Here is a 24,771-nt window from a genome sequence, read left to right on the forward strand (position 1 = left end):
GTCTGAAATTTATTCTTCTTCCAAAGGACACCAGTAATAGGATTAAGATCCATCCTAATTGGACTGGGTCACATCTTAACTGAAGTAACCTCATCAAAATTCCTAGCTACAATGGGTTCACATCCACAGGAATGAATTAAATTTAAGGACATGTTTTTTGGGGGTTATACTGCTTCAGATCACCAAATGAATCTTTTGCACTGTTAAGAAAAGATCACCTTTCTTCTAGCAAACATACACTGTGTTACCTGGCTCTGCCATATTTTCTTCCATCCATCTATCTACATATGTGACCATCTTCACTTCTCACATAAAAGATTTGGGATGGTTTGTCATCTCCTTAAAATAACATGATTTGTGTGTCTTCAAAATTTATGTAGAGATAACTATTTCCTTTCTCTTTGCATAAGTGTGTTTTTTACACTTCCTGCATATCCTTTTTTGCCTCCTATGCCTTTCTCAATAAATGACAATCTGGCTTTGCCTCCACCAACACTTCTCTTTCCAGAATCACTAATGAGAGTCAGGTCTCCAAAGCCACACTTTGTACCATGACCTTCTTCTCCCACTCTCTTCCCTTGGCTTCTGCATAGTTAAACTCTCCTGGTTTATTTCCCTTTCTTATAGGCCCATATCCCCTTAACTATTGGTTTTCTTGAGCCCCAACCCTGTGTCTCAGCATTTTCCCCCTGGTTGATCTCAACCCTTGAATGACTTCAATGACTTGTCCATATACTGAGGACTCTCAAGTCTATGTCACCAGCTTAGACCTGTCTTCTGAACTCTACACCAGTGTGTCCAGCTGCTCACTGGACATCTCTCCTCAGATGACTTTCATGCAACTTAAACTCAGCATATCTAAGATTGAATTCTCCTCCCAAACAGGGTCCTCTTTCTAGCTGAGTGAATGGTCCTTTTTCAATTCATTTGTCCTGGAAAGAAACCAATGCTTTTTCTTTCACTCTCATTTCTATACCACATCCAATCATTTTCCAAGTTTGTCAGTTCTGTCTCTGTAGTATCTCTCAGTTCTGTCTCTCTTTAGCCTCACAGCTCCTACCTCTTCAAGGCCACTGTCATCTCTCCCCAAGACTACTGCAGTGGTCTCTTACAAGTCCTTTATCTGCAGTTTTTACTCCCTTTCAACCTATTCTCCATATCATAGAGTGATCTTCTAATGACTCAAATCTGATCATACCATTTCCCTGCTTAAAACCATTCAAATGAATTAGAAGTGATCTTTGGGCCCAGACAGTTGGAGTTCAGCTTGAACTAGATTTTAAAGGGAGAGTAAGATTTAGGTAAATGAAGAAGCAGCTTGGAAAATGAATTTGGAGCTGGGACTTAACATTGCAGGTTTAGGTTCAAGGGCTAGACTCTGCCCTCCCACCTGGTAGGTGTGATACCATTAGCAGTATGAAAATGGCAGGTTTGTTTTGCTTTCCCCATATCCCTGTAGGTATAAACTTGCAAGTGGTTTTATTTAGATTGTGTTTTCAATCACAGCGGAGTTTACTAAGCCGGTTTCTAACTTGCTCTCCTCTCCTGAGACAAATGCGAATGCTCACAGCATTAGCTGTACTCTTACGTGCTTGTTTGCCCATTTATTTTTTTCTGCTCATGAACAAGGCATAAATATTTTGTGAATTGATCCATAGGCTTATGGTTTAAAAGCCCAATTCCCAAACGAGAAGATACTTGAAGACCATTATCACTGGCAAGGCGTTGTGTGGTAAATTGGCTCCCAGATAAAAGGCTGACTTGTCCATCCACTTAGCATTTAGCAGTCTTTATAGAAATTGTTTGTGCAATTGGCTTTCTCCCTCTTGGACCATAAGGAAATTAGGGCAAGCACCATGCCTTCTTGTACTTTCTTGCACTTACCGCAGAGCTAGGCATTGCTAGGCACATAGTAGGCACCAGTGACTTATTAATTATTAAATAGTGGGTCATTACAAAAGCTAATAGCCACAGGTCTTTTGATTTATCCTGAATTGTTGCTTGAAACAAAATAAATTAAGAAACTGCCTTAGTAGTGATTTGTCAAATCCATCAATCAGGAAACTCACCATAGCCATTTGGATGGGAATGGATTCCAGGAGACCCTACCAAGGAGGAATTTGTAGGTAGAGGGTTTCTGCAGTTAGTAGGGAATATTTACCAAGATTACAGGGTGATAGTGAAATGGCAAGAGGGTAATAGTAATGTTTCAAGGTACATAACGATACAAATAACCTTTCAATGCAGCCACATGTGAGTAAATGCTCTTGTTCAAATTGTGGAGAAAGTCAAGATTTGGGCAGAGAAGAGAAAAAGGCCCAAGTTAAAGAAAGTCACTCTGAGGGTTTAATGAAAAGGGAGCAGATGATTTAAGGAAGCAAGCTCAATTTATAAAAATCCAGAATTAGAAAGCAAGTTAGAATCAGTTACTTATTTTAACAACATTTTGTTATTTAATGCATAAATACTCCCACTATATCTAAAATATGATTTTTTAAAATACCATGAAATTATTCGTAGTGTTTTCTGAAACAGTAATATGATATTCTAAAAACCAAGTAGTTGTGTAGTATAATGTCAGCATCTTAGTATCCAAAATAAAGAAGTGTATATTCAAAGGTATGATATCCAGAACTGCACTTAGGCCTTTAGGAGTAGTTAAACCATAGATTTATACCAGACTAGGTCAGTTTGTTGAGTTGACCTCTTTGGGAAATATTCTAAAGTGAATCCCAAATTTATTTTGGTTTTCCTGGGTTAAAGTAAATACTTTAGAACCACTAGGACAGGTTTTGTTTTTTACTGTATATCTAGTGAATCTCCACTTTCTGTTGGCATCTGAGTGACTGGAGTGAAACAGAAAAGAAGTGAGGTTAGTGTATCTCAGAGATTCTGCCTCTCTACCTTCACCTGGGAATAAACCAGCTTTCTTCCAGGGAACACATGCTCCCATGTATTCAGCAAGTGTAATAGGCATGCGCCTTAAGAAGGTCCATCAGTGGGTTCTTATAGGGAAACTGGCAAGAAAGCCGAAATATCTTCCAGAATGCTCTCAGAGAGTCCCTTTCTGAAAACAGAGACTGTTACCCACAGAGAAGGCTAGAATACAAGGACAAATGGTCAGTGAAGATATTGGAAAGAAAGGAGAAACTACAAGTGAGGAAGGAGCCACAGAGTTGTGTGTATGTGACAACCCTAGAGAGTCAGTATCAGCTCTTAGTTGCAAGCCACAGAAATCAGTTGTGGCTGTTAAGCAAAAAGGAGATTTATTGGCTGTGTTTTCAGAGAGGATTATAGAAGCTTGGAAAATGTGCAGAAACCAAGAGGCCTTTATAGCCAGGCAGTGGGAATAACTTGGTCAGGATGTTGCTGTTGACCACCACCCAATACCCCTGTGGTTATTGCACATTGAATTTTAGCCATCCTGGTTTACTTCCTCAAGATTCAAAGTTCTGGATAGGAGCATCTGATGGGATGAAACCAAATCATGCTTGCACCCTAATGCCAGGGGCAGGGAGAATTATCTGACTTCCTTCAGCTTCAATGTAGATGGGGCATTTTCTCCCAACAGGGCTCATGCCATCAAGGTAAGTGTTCCCTAAATAGGAAGGGGGTTGGGTGCTGGGCAGCTAAAAATAGGGCAGAAGGCTAAGGTATCTGGGTTAGAAAACATTCAGAGAATAATTAATTGGTTTGAGTTGGTTTCTCTTTTGTTTTGTTTTTTAACTATTTGTGACTTGCAATGAAAAGCAATTTCATTATCCAGGAAATTATTTAAGGCCAGCACTAGTACCAAAAGTTAAGGTTAATTAATTAATTAATTAGAGGCATTTTTGTGATATTTCTGCTGATTCATACCTGAATCAGCAAAATAGGTTCAAAAATCTTTCTTAGGCACCTTGACAATGCTTTAAAATCCATTTCAGGTTTCTATGAATGTTCAGCAGAAAACATCATATTTAACCTGTAATCTAACCGCAGCTGTGCAAAGATTCTACAGATGACAGATGGTGTGAGGAGTAACAGGACTGAGTATTCAGAGACTAGGTGTAGACAAGATAAGGGGTAGCTAGAATTAGGAAAACAACTCTAGAATTAATAAAATGTGGGTGTGTTTAGGGCCAGAGTGGGAAGGGGGGGGGCGTCATCCTTGGGCAGCACTGAGGAAATAGATACCTAAGGGAGATGTTGGACAAGAAAGTGTCTAAATAAGAAGATGTTCAGGATATTTTATTTGGGGGAAGGGGGGTCAGAGAAGTCAAAGACGAGAAAATGCACCTTGACCCCCAATCTCTTCTTTAGAATACATCAGAGTATACATTTGACAAGTATAAGTGTTGCCCAAACAAGCGTGGAGTGCCTCTGGCACCTGCAGGCAGCAGGTGAGGGCCGCTTTAGTTGCACTGCACAGGGTGAAGTGATCAGGAACAATAACTATGACCAACTTACCCTCACAAGATACTATTATTATTGATGTTCTTTCTGCCTTTTCCACGTGAATGCCTGGATCTTAGCAGGGGAAAAGAAGAGTCTCAATATAATACCCTTTTCTCAAGCGGACATCTCAGCTTTCCTTAAGAGTATGTTTTGCTTGAGCAGTTTCCAAACAGGTGTTTTCCTTCCAGGTTCTCTCTGTTCTAGCAGTCTGCCCTTTCCTGCCAGCTTTGCCTTCCTGAATCTCTGCTTTCAACCCATCATCCCTCTACAAAATACCTCTTTTGCTATCCACAATAAAAAGACCTAAATTCCCACCTATCTTTGTTGGAAGCTGCTCCAGGCTCCCTTCCTTTCCAAACTCTGTCCATGCTGCAGGATCTGCTAGAATCTAATGACCTCCATTAAGCTTTCTCTAGTCTGCTGGGCTGGAATTGATCTCCCCACTTTCTGAACAAGAATAGTCATGATTTTCTGTACCACTGAATTGTTTCCCTTAATATTCTTAGATATTCTTGTGATTATATATTGTCTTATCACCCCAACAAGATTGTCAGCCACTTAATACAGAAGGAGCTCCATAATATTGATTAGCTGACATAGGAAGGTGTACTAGTCAGTCAAAGGGGTACTGATGCAAAATACTAGAAATTGTTTTTTAATAAAGGGTATTTATTTAGGGTAGGAGCTTACAGATACCAGGCCATAAAGCATAAGTTATTTCCCTCATCAAAGTCTATTTGGAGGAAGATGTCTGCCGACCTCTGTGAGGGTTCAAGCTTCCTGGGTCCCTATGTTCCTAAGACTTGCTTTTCTCTGGGTTCAAGATTCCTTTCTTCCTGGGGCTGGCTTCTCTTTCCTCTGTGAGCTTACTTCCCTGAGCTCCAGCTTTAGTCTTCAGCATCAAACTCTAACATCAGAACTCCAACATCAGAAACCCTCAACTCTGTTCTTGGCCATGCCTTTTATCTGTCCTAGTCATAGGACAGATAACTCATAACGCCATAGTCATAACTTAATCATGGCCAGGTACAAATCAGATTACAAGCATAATCCAATACCTATTTTTGGAATTCATAACCATATCAAACTGCTACAGAAGGCAATGGGGGTGTACTGGAAAGTATACAGGATTTGGGGCTGGGCATGCCAGAGTTATTTTTTTGTTTGTTTGTTGTTGTTTTGGGTTTTTTTCCAGGAAGTGCCAGGGATTGTACCTGGGACCTAGTATGCATGGGAAACTGGTGCTCAACCACTGAGCTACACCCACTCCCCATGCCTGAGGTCTTTTTTTTTAGTTAGGCCAGTAAAAAGAATTTATTGGGAGATGGGGGTAAAGAACAGATCTTGCTGAAAAATGGGAGAGAAGGTCGGAAATATGCACTGAGATTTGGTGAAGGCTCCTCTAGGCAGAGAATGCAATCTGGCTTGTGTGGTTACCTTTATTAAACTACTGATTACTCCTCACCTTGTTCATACTAAGGGGGGGGCAGCTGTTATTAGTTATCCCACTATTTGGGGAGGCTAATCATGAAGATTGCTTGGAATATCCAGGGCCACAGGGTGGTCCTGGAAAGAGTCAACTGGGAACTGAAGGTCAAGGTCTCAGCAGGGTCTCACAGCCATGTTGTCTGTCAGCCATGCTGTGGCTTGTCTTTTCCTCATTTCTCTATACTAACCTGCCTTAACTTCCCCCTCAGAGAGTTCATGCCCTTATTCTTAAGGGAATGGTGAGGGATGATGGTCATTCTTCAGCAGTTACTTCATGCTGCTTAGGGCAGAAGTACTTGCCTGACAGGGCATAAACCTCTCTAGCTAATCCACTGAGGTTGAGAAAAGACGGTTCCAGCATCCTCTTGGAATTGGGTGAAATCCCCGCATAACTAGTAAGGCATTGATTCTATAAGAAATAAACTTAATTAGAATTTTAAAGATACATCATCCCACTAAAAGGATAAAGAAGATGGTGGTAAGCAGGCACAAAAAGGGGGCCTTTCATTATATTGGGCTTCACTTTTCAGGAAGTTTTGGATCACAGAGTAGTTCAACAATAGCAGTGGAGGAATACTGGTATGGGATGTTATTGACAGGGGACATATGGTTGACAGGGAGTTATACAGGGCATGTGTCCGGGGTGCATGGAAATGTTTGGATATATTCATAGTGGAAACAATTAAAAACAACAGCTGGGGGTGGGGTGCTGGGTTCCTGGCTGGGGGGGGGGGGGGCTCTGTTGTGGTCCCTAGGGGAGCAGCAGCAGTCTCCCGGGTGCAACGGCAAGGACCAGGAAAGAATGAGGGTCCAACAGTGAGCCCCTGATACTAATGACTATGCTTGTGAGCCTATACACCTGAAATAAGAACAAGGCCTAGAGCACCACTGTGCCTAAGAGTTCCCTCCTAACAGCCTCTGTGTTACTCAAATGTGGCCAGTCTCAAAGCCAAACTCAGCATGTAAATGCACTGCCTTCCCCCCAGCGTGGGACATGACACCTGGGATGAGCCTCCCTGGTGCCGAGGGATCACTACCAAGTACCAGCTGATGACGTACTAGAAAATGATCTTGAATAAAAGGTTCAACTTGGACCAGCAGAATATCCCTGTCTACATATAACAACAGGAGTTAAAAATGCTGTTTGACCTAAATTAAGGGGGAAATGGAAAGAGCAAACCCACAGATTTTATGGTCATAGCAGATGGAGTTCACTGCCATGTCAGTTGGCCCTTCTTTGGAGTTGGTGTTTCTGTGTGATGGAGCTCGACTCAGATGTGATCTCTTTTCACAAGCCTTTCCTGTTACTTTATTGGAATCGTAGTTGGTGCTGGGGTTTAAGATGTATCTAGGGGATCTGAATCTCTGGACTGACAATATGATAGCCAGGCCCTGAGCCTCAACAGACTTCAGCTCCTACACTCTGGTTTATTGGACTTACCCCACTCAGCTAATATGGAGTTGAAGAAGGTCAACCACCACACCATGGAGCCAAAGAGTGCCTACAACTGAAAGCAGGAGGATTGCATCCAGCATCCATGTGGAATCTAAGCCCCCTCTTGACATAGATGTGGAATGGACACAACCAATCCAAGGTCCACAGGATGGAGGAATACAGTAAGGATTAGAGTGGACTTACTGATTTTCTATTCATGAGCTATTGTAGTTAATAATTGAGAAAATGTGGCATTGGTTTGGAAAAAGTGGCCATTGTGGCTGCTGGGTGCGGGGAATGGAAGGAAGAGATGAGATGTGGAGACATTTTCAGGACTTGGAGTTGTCCTGGGTGGTGCTGCAGGGACAATTACCGGACATTGTAGATCCTCCCATGGCCCACTGGATGGAATGTGGGAGAGTATGGGCTATGATGTGTACCATTGACCATGAGGTGCAGCAATGCTCAGAGATGTACTCACCAAATGCAATGGATGTGTCATGATGATGGGGGAGAGTGTTGCTGTGGGGGGAGTGGTGGGGTTGGGGTGGTGGGGGTGAATGGGGACCTCATATTTTTTTAATGTAATATTTTTTAAAAATGAATTAAAAAAAATAAAATTAAAAAAAAAAAAGGAGGGGCCTTTGCGACATACTGGACCACAAGAATAAGAAAGGCCAGGTACCTTCAGAGGCTGCATCCTCCCAAAGTTGATGGGGAACAGAATTCTTCTTTGAATTCTTTTATGCCGTTGGTTAATTCTAGAGAGATTGTGGTAGACCTTCTGGGTTTGGGTATAAACTGGAAACCCCAGTTACCCCAGCAGTAGTTTTGCTTAGGACAGCTAGGAAAGGTGAAAAGAGGAGGCACTATCTGAGACATGAACTCACAAAGACAGTTTAGGCAACAAGAAGACAGGCATATGGCGAACAAAATAAAGATAGTACTTAAGAGAGCCGTTGCTTTATCTTATAGGCATGTGCATTAGCTACTTAGAAAATGAATTAACCTTGCTAAGACATTTACCATGTTCAATATCCCTCTGCACATGATCTAGAATAGAAAAGTTATTATCATAATCATTAGGCATATAGGTACAGTATTTAGTACAAATCAATGCATAAGTTTCTCTTTGAGCTGCAGTTAATGAATCTAAGCTCCAGGTTTGCAATAATATACATGTTCTCTCTCCATGGGAGTAGGCCATAATGCCAGTTAGGTTAGTTTAAGTTCTACTTACAGTACTCTGGTATTCATTGGTCCACTTGGTATGTCCTTCACACAGCCAGTATGCTTCAGCACAGTTAATCCTAGAGAGAGACCAAGAAGGTAAAGCTTCACTGTTTCATTGGCCTGGTGCATAGCACTTTTTGCACTATAAAACAGAGTTGGTCTGTGGGCACTGTCCATTGTACATCTTGCCATATCAAGCCATTGCCAGAAGCTGCAGGAGGTCGAAACTGTAACACACTCTCCATCCACTTCAGAAGTATGTTCAGAGATGTAGTAGATGCTTTTGTTGTTTCAAGGGCCAGTGACTGTATCAGTCAGCCAAAGGGGTGCAGATGCAAAGTACCAGAATTCTGTTGGGTTTTATAAAGGGTATTTATTTGGGGTAGAAGCTTATAGTTACAAGGCCCTAAAGAGTCCAACTCAAGGTACCATAAGAAGTATATTCTCATCCAAAGTCTGTGCCATGTTTTGGAGCAAGAAGGATGCTGATGTCTGCAAGGGTTTAGCCTTCTTCTTCCTCTTAAGGCTCCATGATCCCGGCTCCTTCCTGTCTCAGCTGTAGGCTGGTATTAATATAAGGCTCATCTCTCTCCCTGGACTAGTTTCTTCCCAGGCTCAGCTGCTCTGTTCTCTCCACAAGGTCAACTCTAGACTATCAGGCTCTCTCTCTTCTGGGGCTTCTGCTGTGTCTATGGAGCCATCTCTATTCCTATGTGTTCTCCTGTGGATTTACTTCTTGGGGCTCCTGCATCAAAACTCCAACTCTCTCCTCTGCCATGTCATTTTCTCTGTTAGTCCCCACCCACAAAGGGGGCAGGGACACAACATCCTACTAACATGGCCCTATCAAAACTTTAATCATAATTTAGTCAAATAAAAGTGAAACCTCTGAATCCATTACAATCTAATATGCCCAGAGGAATAAACCAATTTACAAACATAAGCCAATATCTATTTTTGGAATTCATAAACAAAGCCAAACTGCTACAGAATCAACCCAGCCAATAACTCAAATGAAGAAGCAACATGCAGTGTACTGAAGGCTTGGTTTGAATATACAAGAGAGTTTGACAATATTGAAATCTGTCTCTTTTGATTTTTATACACTTTTTAAACACTTCCAATGCAATGTATAATATATCAAATTAACTTAATTTTTAGTACTTTGCTTTTTACTTCTATACCTTTACCATGATGATGTTAATTAACAAGTATTTTACTTTAGCAGTACAGGAAAAACTACTTTCTTAATTATTTTATGAAAACTGAAGATTCCCAGTGGAATTAAGTTTATCTTTCCTTACCACCACTTTAATATGCAGATTGAGGTGGCCTCTGACAGGTTTCTTTGTTATGAAGATACTTTTTGTTATTTAGATTTCTAATTTATAATGGCTTTCTGAAATTAACCATTTAAAAGCTTCAGTTCAGAGGATGCCTTTACAAACTTCTTATAATTAACCATAACCACATAGACTAGTTACCTTCATTTAAATAGCTTATTAAATTATAATTAGCAACCAATGAAGTTAATTTTATCCATTTAAGAGAGGGCAGATCTACATTACCTTCTTTAACTTAACTTCATTAAACATGAACTTACAACTTTCATCTTTTTAAAGATTTAACACATATAATGTTCATTTATTTAATTGGTACTCCATAAACTGAAGGAAATAAGACCCAAGCTAAATAAAATTGAAGAACACCCAAGCTAAATAAAATTGAAGTGATCGTTGTTTATGCAAGGAATGTTCTTTTTCCTTCCTTTACAGAAGACTAAAACCTCTTTTCTTCAATAAAATTCTAAAACTGAATAATTTTAAAAGCATACTGACTGCTAGGTTCTGGAACACATTATAATTGTTTAATTTGTTTTCATTATAATTTAGAAAATATCTTTTCATAGTTTTCAAGGACTTTAACTTAATGAAATTTGGTAATAGAATTATTAACCACCTTTATTTCAAGGCTACTAAAAGGTTTACAGTGTGGAACTACAGGGCAAACTGATTCTTAATTCCCCAGTCTAGAAGACAGAGTTTTAATCTACCATACGTAGCCCCTCCCTCAGAGCTCTTGCAAAGAGAAGACACTGGGGGCTGGGTAGGTCAAAGAGCTCAGGAGAACTTTTTTTCCTTCCCCGATAGTTTCTCTTTCCAGATTTCTGTATGACCTTTCCATCCTGTTTAGCTTAATTTGGGCTCCAGAAATATTCATTCAGATCTATAACCACATGTTTAATTTTTAAACAATTTGAATAGAACTCTTTAAAGAATTTTCATTTGTTAATTTGATATTATCATCCTGATGTATGAAGAATACACTAAGCAAAAAGGCAGACACAAATAGAGTTAGACACAAAAACACAACTTACTAAAGTTACTGAAAACTTTCATTCTTTTACAAAATATGTTTAACTGTAAAATAACATTTAAAAGATTTCTTTGAAGGCTATTTCTAATTACTCTAATTTGCACTGTGACTGTGCAGTTTTGCACAAGAATTTAGTTCCTTTTAATTATTGGCTTATACCCAAATTGTTCCCAATGCTTGAAAATACAATTTACAACATTTTCCTTTACTTCAGAGCTTTGTTTATTTCCCATTTTGTCTTTGACGGACCTTGGATGAAAAACACTAATTCCAGTATATTCTCACTGAGGTCATTGACGTCTCAGGGACACCTGGTTTTTCTCATGACTTGTTGCTTTTAGAAACATTAACACTCAAGGTGGAAGACCCTTCTCCCCAGTCTTGGCCACTGAACTGGAAGAGTGGATGTCCAACCCTGAGGGTCGAGAATTCCACCAGGCAGCAAGCACCTGGAGTCATGAGAGAAAAGCAGGATCATTAATACCAGTAGAAGTATTAGACCCCAAAGCTGGGCTTTTGGGGATAACCAGGGAAAAACTTTAACATGAGAGTTAGGCAGAACTTACACTTATTTTTGTCTGCAGGTAGGAGCCAAGCTAGGTCTAAAGTGACTCAAACACTACTCCCTCTGCTGTGGTTTCACTCTTGCTTAAATACCTAAGTTACTACTTAGCATTTGCTTTGCTTATGCATTAGCTTTTATGCAGATGGATAAACATACAAAGCTAGTTATATAATTGTATGATTAATATTTCAGGAAATATGCTTGCACATACATTGCATGATCAAAAAGGGGCTGATGCGAAGCGCTGTGGAGCATCGCCCAGCCCACAGATGCCACGGAGCGCTGCCCAGTTCGCAAGCACCGCGGAGTGTCACCTGGCCCACAGACACCATGGAGAGCTGACTCAGCAAGGTGATGCAACAAAAAGAAGGGAGACAAGTGAGAACACAGAAGAGCCCGCAGCGAATGGACACAGAGAGGACAGCAAGCAAGCCGCAGTGGGGGAGGGGAAATAAAAATAAAAACAAAATACAGACACAGAAGAACGTTCAGCAAATGGACACAGAGAGCAGACAGCACCCAAAAAAAACCCTGCAAGGGTGGGGGGGGGGATAAAAAGAGAGGGAAGGGGGCAGATAACTCCACCCCTGGGGGAATTTACTATGTTAAGGAAGCAAGTTGAAGTGAGGACAGCAAGGGGCTGCTTCTGCGCAGGTCCGGCCAGCCAGCTGAAGCGGGTCTTCCTTCTTCATTGCTTCAACAAGGCATACTCAACCACAAGAACTGGAATTTGGCACCAAGAGGGCTGCATCTCATTACCTTCTAATTTACATATCATTCTTTCCTTTGTATCCTAGCAACAGGGAGACTTTCAGGTATTCGGTCATCCTACATCCATCAGAAAGATAGGACACAGGGGTCTTAAATTTGCCTTCCCCTGAGCCAAAGGGGGCAGAATTTGTCATGAAATAAAGATAAGCAAAGGCAAGGGGTGAGGTTAGACTGAAGTAACTATAACAAAGGTAAATTCAGTTTAGAATTACCATTACCATAGCTGAAGTCTAGGCTAAAGCTACCCAGTTATAGAAACTTCAGATATTATTCTCCTGCTGTTTTATAATATAAAGGCATTGAAATACTGATCTTAACTCTTAGTTACTGTTTCTAGTAAGTTTCCACTTAAAAATAATTTGGGCACCTCCGTTTGTTAACTAAGCAACTAAAGCAATTTTATTAGTAACAACTTTACTACTCCAGCAGTTGAAGTAACTCCACTTGTGAATTATAAAATGAAATACAATTGCAATAAAGTAATGACATTTAAAGACTCATTTTTAAGTTCCTTTCACCATTATCTAATTTCTAACAGGTAAACACCAAATCTGTTTTACGAGTTCCTATGCATGAGCAGACTAACAAAGTTTAAGCAAGCACAGATTAGAACAGAAGAGAGAATTTTACATGTTCAATTTAGCTTAGGGAAAGACTTGACTTTAGAATTACCTAGACGCAAAGCTCCCTGTGTCTGTCCATGTCAGAAACTTCATGCAGACCCTTCAACTTAGTTCCTCCAGGAAAATCCCTGGGCAGCTCCTAAGTATGGAGCAAAGGGTTTCAGAGAAGCCCTGCCCCCAATGAGATACTAATTGGGATTGCTCTGGGAGTATATCCCATTAGTTACCTCCTGGCAAGGGATAAAGCACTGCGAGGGTTTTTTTCGCTGGAAGGATTGGAGTGTTACAAGGGAATAGGTAGAGAACTAGGAATAGTAAGGAACCATTGAATCTTAATTGATGGCACAATAGAGAGGAGGTTCTTTATTCTACAGGGGCAAGGTTTAGTAAATGGAGTGCATTTCCTCATCCCTTCAAGGAGACATGTCCATGTGGTCTCTGACCTTCAGATCTGTCTGTCCTCTCTTTCTCTCTTACACAGTTTTAACTGGAATCCAGGGTCTCATACAGAGCCCACTCTCAGCCATACTGTGGCCATGTGTTGTGGGAGGAAAAGATTAGTCTCTTCCTTTTTAGACCATCAATAGGCAGGTTGTCCCAATTTCTGAGAAGGCATCCCACTAGGGAATCTGCTGGAATGCTGGAAGAGCCGCCCGTTATCCTAAGGGAGGATAAAACACGTTTGTCAGTCTGCAGCATCCCACCACTTGAACTAACTGGACGGATTGTTCACCAAGACTGTGTCCTAGAAACTGGGGAGCCCGGCTCACTGTCCCCACATTGCAGGAATCAGGACCCTTATATCTCTGGGTACCCCAGAGCCTTAGAGGTCTTGAGGTTGTCTGGGTCCAGCTCCCAGAACAAACACTGAAGCTGAGCTGACCCTAGGGAAGGGCCTGCAAGGGACCTCTCTTTTGCCTACTTTGTAGAAGTCTTAGGAGTTTGCCATGAGTGAGCGCATCTCAGGGTGACTCCCAAGGTCCAAGCTCTGCAGTTAAGCCCAATATTAAAAGCCTATTTTTAAAAAACTAGGGACTAATTGTCCTGTGACTTGCCAGCAAGAAGCCTCAGGGGCCCCTTGAGAAATCTCAGGGCCTTCCCAGGGCAGAGAAGGAGAAAAGGCTTGGGACAATACCGAAGGTGGAACTCATGCCTCACTGACAAATGCATTTTCAGTTTCTAAGGCATTCTAAAGCATCTCACAGGCCCAAAATGAGGACAGCAATAATTGGAAGATTAAAGGCCCTTTAATTAAAAGGTTAACTAGTGGTCTAAGGAAATGATGAAATGAATGATAGCTATTTGAACTCAGAGAGGACCTGATAAACTCCCAGTGGACTCCTCCTTGACTTAGGCTGTATGTCCAGTCAGGTCTCAAGGACAGTTTCACCCGCCACCCAGAACTTCCTTGGATCTACACAGTGTGGGGGCTTGCGCCTAACACCTGCGAAGAGGGAGCCAGAAGTCTAGGCAGTCCGAGTTTATGTCCTGTGGGAGCCTATCCAGCAACCCCTTTAAAATGGCAGAGCCAAAAGAGGGCAGTGACAGGCTTTAATTAAAACTCACCAGTCTCTGGTGGGGGTTGGGGAGCTCTAGTTGCCTTTCTGTCTCCTGGCAGTGGCTCGCCAAATGAAGCCAGGAAAGTTTTGGATTCCTTTAAGTTCTTGACAATGTTGCATGAAAGAGTTTAAGAACATACCAGTTTAGTTAGGCCAACATATTAGTCAGGATTCTTTTGGGAAGCAGAATCAATAGAAGAGATCTGTAAATAGTATGATATTTATAAGATTCTCTCACGTGACCATGGGGATACACAAGTTCAGGTTCTGCAGAAGGCTGCAAACCAGGGGCTCTGATGAAAGTCCAATGAAGGTCCCTCATGAGTTTCCAGAAGATGTTGGCTTTCCAAAGATGAGCTGGGAAATTCTCTCAGAGTGTTAAGGCATTCAACTGATTGGATAAAGCACCATTCATTGCTGATGGCAGCCCCCCTGGTTGATGTAGGTGTAATCAGTCATCCATGCAGAAAATTCATTGATGACTAAAGTCCATAAATATCCTTGTATTACAATTAGCCCAGTACTTTCTTGACCGAACAACTGGGCACAATTGCCTGGCCTAGTCCACCCATTGTCAATTTGGCAACCATGTGCATTACCCTAAACCATACTTAGGCTCTAAGTAAAAACAATAACAGACATGCATATATGCATATATATATATATATATATATATATTTATATATGTATATATATTTCTACCTAACAATGTTCAACTCTCCTGCATACAACTGGAAACACATTAATTCCCTACAGAATGGGGTACAAGTCCTTGGGTAATATTCACTCTTAAACTTGACATCCTTAAATATTATGACATGAAACTAATACAACTTTCCATATGATAAGGGAAATGGTTGGGGAAGAAAACAGAAATTTGTTTTTTGTACATATACAATCACACTCACAACAAAACAAGGAATAAAGAATCATGACTGGGGGTGGCGGACTTGGCCCAGTGGTTAGGGCATCCCTCTACTACGTGGGAGGTCTGCGGTTCAAACCCTGGGCCTCCTTGACCCATGTGGAGCTGTGCCCATGCACAGTGCTGGTGCACGCAAGGAGTGCCATGCCACGCAGGGGTGTCCCCCTGCATAGGGGAGCCCCACACACAAGGAGCTGACCCTGTAAGGAGAGCCGCCCAGTGCAAAAGAAAATGCAGCCTGCCCAGGAATGGCGCCGCACACACGGAGAACTGACACAACAAGATGACGCAACAAAAAGAAACACAGATTCCCATGCCGCTGACAACAACAGAAGCGGACAAAGAAGATGCAGTAAATAGACACAGAGAAGAGACAACCAGGGTGGGGGGTGGAGGGAAGGGGAGAAATAAATAAATAAATAAATAAATAAATAAATAAGTCTTTTTTTTAAAAAAGATTCATGACTATTACAGTCCTAATTTCTATAACTAGGGACAGGAAGCAAAAATGTTCCTAGTGGGTCACTAGGGGAAATAGTGAGTGGTGCGACTCCCATTTCCACCCCTTGATTCCTGGATCCATGAATCCTGGTTATGAGAGAAACAGTACCATAGAATGGATGCTGATTTAGAGCATACACAACCTCCTGGAGAACATTACCCCAGCCCTGCAAGATATTGCCACATAGGTGGTGCCATAACTGACTCTTCAAAAGCCCATCGCACTATTATGTCAATCCAGCAGCTTCAGGGTGATGGGGAGCATGGTAAGGCCAGTGAATTCCATGGGCATGTGCCCATTCCTTCACATCATTTGCTGTGAAATGGATTCCTTGATTAGGAGCAATACTGTGTGGAATGCCTTGGTGGTAGATAAGATATTCTGTAAGTCCATAGATGGTAGTTTTGGAAAAAGCATTGCATGCACAAAATGCAAACAATATCTGGAATATGTGTCTATTGCAGTTAAAACAAATCACAACCTGTTCCATGGTGGAAGTGGTCCAGTATAATCAGCCTGTCAACAGGTATAAGGCTGATCACCTTGGGGTGCCTTATCAGGGGCAGAGTGTTTGTCTCTGCTGCAGGCAGACTGGGCACTCAGCAGTGGCTGTAGCCAAGTCTACCTTGGTAAGGGGAAGTCCATGTTGCTGAGCCCATGCATAACCTCCGTCCCTACCTCCATGGCCACTTTGTCCATGAGCCCTTTGGTCAGTGACAGGAGTGGTTGGGGAAAGAGGCTGAGCATTAGCCACAGAGCAGGTCATCTTATCCACTTGATTATTAAAATCTTCCTCTGCTGAAGACACCCTCTGGTGAGCATTCATGTGGGGTACAAATATTTTCAAGGTTTTTTTGCCCACTCAGAAATGTCTATCCACATACCTCTTCCCCAGACCCCTTTGTTACCAGTTTTCTAATCATGTTCTTTTCAAGTCCCTGACCATCCATCCAACCATTGGCAATAGCCCATGAATCAGTGTACAAATGCTCCTCTGGCCATTTCTCCTTCCAAACAAAATGAACAACCATGTGTTCTGTTCAAAGTTCTGCCCACTGGGAGGATTTGCTCTCACCACTGTCCTTCAGGGATGTCCCAGAAAAGGGCTGCAGTACTGCATCTGTCCACTTTCGGGTGATACCTACATATCATGCAGAACCATCTATAAACCAGACCCAAGTTTTCTCAACCTCAGTCAACTGACTGGTTGTAAGGGACTCCCTAAGAGTCCAAAGCTGTGGGCTGGGAAAGAGAAGGTAACATAGCAGGGGTGGTGACCATGGGCATTTGGGCTACTTCCTCATGTAACTTATGTGTGCCTTCAGAACCCGCTCAAGCCCTATCTTGAATATACCACTTCCACTTTATTATGGAGTGCTGCTCTGTGTGCCCAACTCTATAGTTTGGTGGTTCAGACAATACCCAGCTCGTGATAAGCAACTTGGGTTTCATGGTAAGTTGATGGTCCATGATTAAGCATTTAGTCTCTACTAAAGCCCAATAATAGGTCAAAAGCTGTTTCTCAAAAGGATAGTAGTTATCTGCAGGGAATGGCAGGGCTTTGCTCCAAAATCCTAAGGGTCTGCATTGTAATTCTTTCTATTTGGCACTGAAACTTCCAGCAACACTGGATCTGCTTGATCATATGTCCCAAGTGGCAGTGCAGCTTGCACAGCAGCCTGGACCTGTTGCAGAGCCTCCTCTTGTTCCAGTCCCCAATCAAATCTAGTAGCTTTTCTGGTCACTTGGAAAATGGGCTGGAGTACCAGCACACCCAAATAAGGAATGTGTAGTCTCCAAAATCTGAAGAGACTAACCAAGGGTTGTTCCTCCTTTTTGGTCGTAGGTAGGGCCAGATGCAATAGCTTATCCTTCACTTTAGAGGGGATTTACGACATGCCCTACAACACCACTGGACACCTAGAAATTTCACTGAGATAGAAGGGCCCTGTATTTTTGTTAGCTTTCTCTCCCATCCTGTCTCATGCAAATGCCTTACCAATAAGCTTAGAGGCTTTGCTACTTCTTGCTCACTACATCCTATCAACATGATATCATCAATATAATGGACCAGTGTGATGTTTTGTGGATGGGATAGATGATCAAGGTCCCTGCGGACAATATTATGACATAGGCCTGAAGAGTTGATAGATCCCTGAGGCAGGACAGTGAGGGTATGCTGTTGGTCTTGCCAGCTGGAAGCAAACTGTTTCTGGTGGTCCTTACTTAATAGCAATTGAGAAAAAAGCATTTGCCAGATTAACAGCTACACACCAGGTACCAAGAGATGTGTTGATTTGCTCAAGCAGTGATACCACATCTGGGACAGCAGCTGCAATTAGAGTCATCACCTGGTTAAGTTTGTAGTAATCTACTGTCATCCTCCAAGATTCATCTCTTTTCTGCACAGTCCAAATAGGAGAGTTGAATGAGGATGTGGTGGGAATCACCACCCCTGCAGCCTTCAGGCACGAATCTCTGCAGTCCCTCCAGGAATTTGGTATTGCTTTTGATTTACCTTTTTTCTACTGGCTTCCAGGTGGCCTTTCCTACCATAATAGCTCTCACTCCACAGTCAGGTATCTAATGCCAGTTACTGAGTATGTTTATTCCAATTATGCATTCTGGAACTGGGGAAATAAACACAGAATGGTTACAGGACCCCACTGGACCCACTATGAGATGGACCTGACCTCCATAAGCCCCTACTCTGACTGGTGGACCACAGTGATGTTTTGGGTCTCCTAGAATTAATGTCACTTCTGAGCCAGTGTCTAATAATCCCCAAAATGTCTGATCATTTCCTTTCCCCAATGCACAGTTACTCTGGTAAGCAGCCATAAGTCTCCTTGGTGAAAGGTCTAATGATCCCCGAAATGTCTGATCATTTCATTTCCTCAATGCAGTTACTCTGGTAAAAAGCCATAGGTCTCCTTGGTGAAAGGTGGGAGAAAAAATAAGAGTATAAATTTTTGGCAATTTAACAGGATATTTCCCCAAAGGGACCTGGCCTTCTCCTCATTCAAGGGGCTTTGGGTCTGTAAACTATCTCAAATCTGGGTATTGGTTAAGGGACCATGATTCTCTGCATCTGTAATTTGAGTTAGGATTTTGTTCACGTGACCTAGAATTTTTCTGCTTATACAGATTCAGAGGAAATTTAGAAGACTGCTCATCTATTTCACTTCTAGGTACCCCATGATGTATTAGCCAATGCCATAACTCCATGCAACTCAGAATATTTTGAGTGTGGCTTTGAATCTGCCTCTCATTGTGGTAGCCACACCCACCTTGTCTTTGCCATTAACTGCAGATACTTGACTTTTACCAGACAGAGAGCTGATCATCCCCATAATTTTTAAGTATTCTAATTCCATTACAGCCCTCCCTACAGTAATATCTGGACTACAGAGAAGAGCGACCACAGAGCTCTTCAGGGAATGTGGAGTTAGAATTACAAATTTATTCCTCACAGTCCTAGTTAAAAGTATGTCCTCTGGATATTCCTGGAGTGGGTGGGCAAGTCTCAAACGGTAAATCCATTCTAGCCAATCTCTCTAAGCCTTTGAATTCCCTCTTCTATTGTATATCAGGGCAAATCGGGCATCTCAACCTCAGACATGGTAGGCCATCTTTTGGTCCATGTTTCAGTCAGCCACCTGAACAAACCATTAGAGCCCTTTCTACTCCTTCATGCCATAGCATTGAATCCAGAATTTCTGCTTAGTGCGCCTATGTCAATAAATTCAGCCTGATCCAACTTTATATTCCTTTCACCATTATCCCATACCCTTAGTATCTATTCCCACAAGTACTCCCATGATTTCTGTTTATATAAGTTGGAAAACTCATGCAGTTCTTTCAGAGTATACTGTACTTCCTCATGGGTCACACTTCGTATTTCACTTTTAGGGGCTTGTTGTGATTTTAGTCTAGTAATGGGTGGTGAGGGTGGGTAAGAAGGATTAGAATACCTTACAAACTATTGACCTCTGGGCATTCCTTTGCATTTTCTTCTGGTGAGACAGGATTAATCTTTTCAGGCATGGGTTGAAAGGCAGATTTCTCAGGGCGGGGTGGAAGTTGGACAGTATACACTAGTCAGGCTGGTACCTGCCTCAGGGCTGGGAAGAGGTCCAGACTTGCTGGGCAGGCCAGAGGCTGGACAGTGCAGGCTTCAGTTTGGCTAGTACCCACTTCAGGACAGGAAAGAGGTCCAGACTCCCTGGGGAAGGCTAGAGGCTGCATGATACAAAGTTGACAAAATGTGGTGTCTACAGAGCAGGCCATCACAGGTTTATCTGGTAAAGTCTTAGCAAAATTCAGGGTTCCAGCATCCCCGCCAATGTTACCATCATCCCATATGTCTCCATCCCAATCCTCTGGGTTCCAATCCTTTACAGCCAATGCCTTGACTTTAACTGCAGATACTCTGTGGGGTTGAGATTTTAGTTTCCTCTGTAACTCTGCTACTCATACAATAAGAGTCTGAGTTTGGTTCTCAGATATATCAAGCCTGTGGTTGGAAGAGATAAGATTTTCTTTCAGAGCATACATAGAACTTTCACATCATTCATGCAGCTTTTTAAGTTTCAAATTTGAAACCTTTAGCTCATCACTTTCTTTTGTAACTATCCAGAGTGTCGAGAGGAGCCAGACAACATCATTATACCTTTTGACTCCACAAAACTCTGTTAAGGTGTTGAAAACACTTTCAACCAGATCCTTGACTCTTATAAGCATGGAAGTAGGGAAATCCAGTGATGATATTTTGCATATCTCTATTGCCAACTCACACCTCTTCGTTATTGGAAAGGGAGTCATAAGTACCCTTGAGTCCAGTTAGAGTAGAGAGCCTATTGCAAACCTCCCAGAACTACCTCAGACATGTCATGTTTAAGATTCTGTTCTCAAGAACCACTCCCATACTGAGCTGTATTAGTCAGGGTTCTTTTGGGAATCAGAATCAAAAGAGAGCTCTGTAAGTAGTATGAGATTTATATGATCTCTCACGTGACCATGGAGATTCCCAAGTGCATTTTCCGGAGGCAGGCTGTAAACCAGGAGCTCCGATGAAATTCCAATGAAGGTCTTTGATGAGTTTCTGGGAGACATTGACTGTCCAAAGACAAGCTGGGAAATTTTCTCTGAATTTTGAAATCACTTCCCCTTTTAAGGCATTCAGCTGATTGGGTAAAGCTTACTCATTGCGGATGGTACGCTCCCTGGTTGATGTAGTTGTAATCAGCCATCTATGTAGTAAATTCACCAATGACTAAAGCTCATAAATGTCCTTGTATTACAGTTAGTCCAGTGTTTTCTTATCCAAACAACTGGGCACAATTACCTGGCCAAGTTTACATATTAGCCTAACCATCACAGCCAGTAAAAAGAATCTATTGGGAGATGGGGGAAAAGAACAGAGCTTACTGAGAAATTGGAGAAAAGGACGGAAATATGCACCAAGATTTTGTGTGGACTCTTCTAGACTGTGAGAGCCCATGCCTGAGTTTTAATCTTTACTTGGGCACAGAGAGAGTCACTTTCTTCATTTTTAAAGCAGATGTAGTAAAAGCCACCCCAACAGTGTTCTTATGAAGTCAGAAGTCATACACATAAAGCTCTTGGCATGTAGTACATGTTAAATAAATCATAGGTATTTTATTTTTTTACATAAGTAGCAGTGATATATTCTTTAGTTTTAAAGTCAGTTATAGGTAGAGAAGATGAAGGTATTCCAGAGAGCATAAATTAAATACTGTTTTAGAGACAGAATATGTGTAGTAGAAACATAACTATTAGTAGTCCTTTCATGTATGACTAAAATTCAACGGAGAGTTCCATGTCTATTCTTCATTTGAGTAACTCCTCTTCCTGACACAATGCTTGCCCCATTATATGTAACCAATAATTATTTCTTGAATCAAATTGAAACCCAATATGTGCACTCTGTGTAGAACATTTTACCTTGCTCTTAGATGCCATAAAAAGACTATAGCATAAGCAAATACAAAAATAATTATAGCTGTATATGAATGCACATGTTAACATACATACATATTAATATATTTCCTAGCAATAGCCATCAAAATGGTCTACAATCACATAGGTGTGCAATGGACACAACCAATCCAATGTCCACAGAGAAAATGTGGAATGGGTGTGGGAACGGTATCCATGGGGGCTGCTGGGTGTGGGGAACGGGAGGAAGAGATGAGATGTGGAGTCGTTTTCGGGACGTGGAGTTGTCCTGGATAGTGCTTCACGGACAATTACGGGACACTGTAGATCCCCCCAGGGCCCACTGGATGGAACGTGAGAGAGTCTGGGCTATGATGTGGACCATTGACTATGGGGTGCAGTGATGCTCAGAGATGAACTTACCAGGTGCAATGGATGTATCACGATGATGGGAGAGAGTGTTGCTGTGGGGGGAGTGGGGGGTGGGGGCGGTGGGGTTGAATGGGACCTCATATATATTTTTTAATGTAATTAAAAAAAAATAATAATAATAATAAAAAATAAATATTAAAAAAAAAAAATCAAAATGGTCTACAATCAGTGATACCTCAAACTACTAGCACACCCACAGCCAGATCTTGGTTTCTGAACACCATTTTCCAATTAAAGTAAATAAGGCTCCTTTGGAAAATGTCTGATTCAAGATCTAGGGCCAGGAAAATACAAGATAAGTCCAAAGCATCTTGTAATGCCACAAAATAAGGAAGAACTCAAAAAACCAAAAGGCTGGGCTATGTCAAAGAGATTAAGGAGCCAACTTAAAAAGGAGCCCAATGGCCAAAGCTGAAACAATTTAAACAACAAAATAAATAACAGGATTTGACCATAACCCAAAGTAGATGCATGAGTCCAAACTAATAGGAATGATTGGATAAGTAAATAAACGGAGGAGAAGAGGCAAATCTTCTTTACAGAAGAATTCCAAATAATACATGAAGGCACTCCGTGCTTCAATAGGTGAGGCTTAAAATCCATCCTTCTGGAGTGTGGCCTGGACTTAATGAATTTATTCCAAAGAATAGAATACATAAAGGGGGAAAATAACTTCACAGTTGAGAAACCTGGCAAACACCACCTTGGCCAAGTGATGCAGGTGAACATTATCAGTGAGAAGTCACATTGATAGCATGTGACACCTGTTTCGATGTGATAAGAAGAGCACTTCCCCTCTGTGGCATTCTCCCCCAAAACCACAACCTAACCATGAGAAAAATATCTGGCAAACCCAAATTTAGGGATATTCTACAAAATACTCCCTCAGCACTCCTCAAAGCTGTCAAGGTTACACAAAACAAGGAAAGACTGAAAAACTGTTACAGACTAGAGAAGACTAAGGAGACATGATGTCTAAATGTAATGCTGTACCCTAGATTAGATCCTGGGACAGATTATAAAAGAAAAACCCCCAAAGATGTACTTACCAAATCCAATGGATGTGTCATGATGATGGGAATGAGTGTTGCTGGGGGGGGGGGGGGAGAGGCGGGGTGGGGGGGTGGGGTTGAATGGGACCTCACATATATATTTTTAATGTAATATTATTACAAAGTCAATAAAAAAAAATGTAAAAAAAAAAAAAAAAGAAAAACCTTTAAACAACATGAAAATAAGGATTTCACAGTTTTATTGAGCACCTCATGAATTAGATAGCATCTCATCCAAAAAGTAAAAGGAAGAAGTTCCAAAGAGTGGTAGAAAGGGCAGGGTTTAAATAGACAGTCTTATACAACCAACAGGGAAGCTAGCAGTATAAATGACTCTACTGGTTTTATCAAGATATTAGCCCTATTTGACTGACACCAAACCAGAGGGGCCCAGGCCACATGACCACGGTACTAGCAGACTTGGTTGGTTGGCCTTAGGTTTTTGATTTTGGGAGAGCCAGACACTCACAAGAAATATTAACTAAATTAAGTTTCGGTTGCTGATGTGAGACTTAGCATGAGCAGCTCCATCTTGAGTCTATGCGCATTATTTAAAGCAGCAAAAGGACATTAGTGATAAAAAATGAAATTTTAAAAACCTTATTGAATTCCAAATGAAGTATGGAGTTTAAGAGTAGTGGACCAATATTAATCTCTTAACTTTGACACATACACAATGTTATGTATGTAAGATGTTACCATGAGGGGAATCTGGGTGAAGGGTATACAGGAATTCTCTGAACTACCTTTGCAACTTTGCTGTAAATTTAAAATTATTCCAAAATAAAAAAGGGTATACAGGAATTCTCTGAACTACCATGGCAACTTTTCTGTAAATCTAAAATTATTCCAAAATAAAAGTGTATTTAAAAGAGAGGGTGACTAGGAATAGTCTCTGCTATCAAGCAGCTTATGTAGATTTGGAGCGTCAAAGCATTCAAACCTGAAAAAGTTAAGTATCGAGACATGGTAGTGTATGACTGCTGTCAAAATGAGCTCAGATGGTAAAATTTCAAAGAAGGTATAGATGTGTGCAATATAACAGCAAAGATGGCATACAACAATCAAGACTGAAGGATCTGGGTAGATTCAGAGTGTTCAGGTAGAGGAACAGCCGGAAAACTGCTAAAAAGCTATCGGTAATGAGAAAAGATGTCAGAACACAGCCAGAAACAGCTTTGTCAGAATTTTCAGGATGGGGGAGGGCTGACCACATAATTTGCGGATTCCAGTGCAAAATGAAAATGTAGGGAGAGCTCCATGTCTAATAAATCGAACAATAGTTTTTCCTTTTGTCTGTGGTCTTTCTCAAACAGTCATGGTATTTTTCTATTTGCTGTTCAATCTCTGCTCCCTTGGACACTGGGATGCGTGCTGGGCAAGTACAGAATTTCCAGGACCTGGAGGCCTCA

At 41.5% G+C, this 24,771-nt stretch overlaps 1 protein-coding gene across 2 annotated transcripts in view; it reads left to right on the forward strand.

The window, feature by feature from the left end:
* SLC35F4 (solute carrier family 35 member F4) overlaps positions 1–24,771 on the forward strand; it is a 297,066-nt gene that overhangs the window by 246,591 nt on the left and 25,704 nt on the right. The gene's annotated exons all lie outside the window — the stretch shown is intronic.

Source organism: Dasypus novemcinctus, chromosome 3 (assembly GCF_030445035.2).
Source record: "Dasypus novemcinctus isolate mDasNov1 chromosome 3, mDasNov1.1.hap2, whole genome shotgun sequence".
Lineage (NCBI taxonomy): Eukaryota > Metazoa > Chordata > Mammalia > Cingulata > Dasypodidae > Dasypus > Dasypus novemcinctus.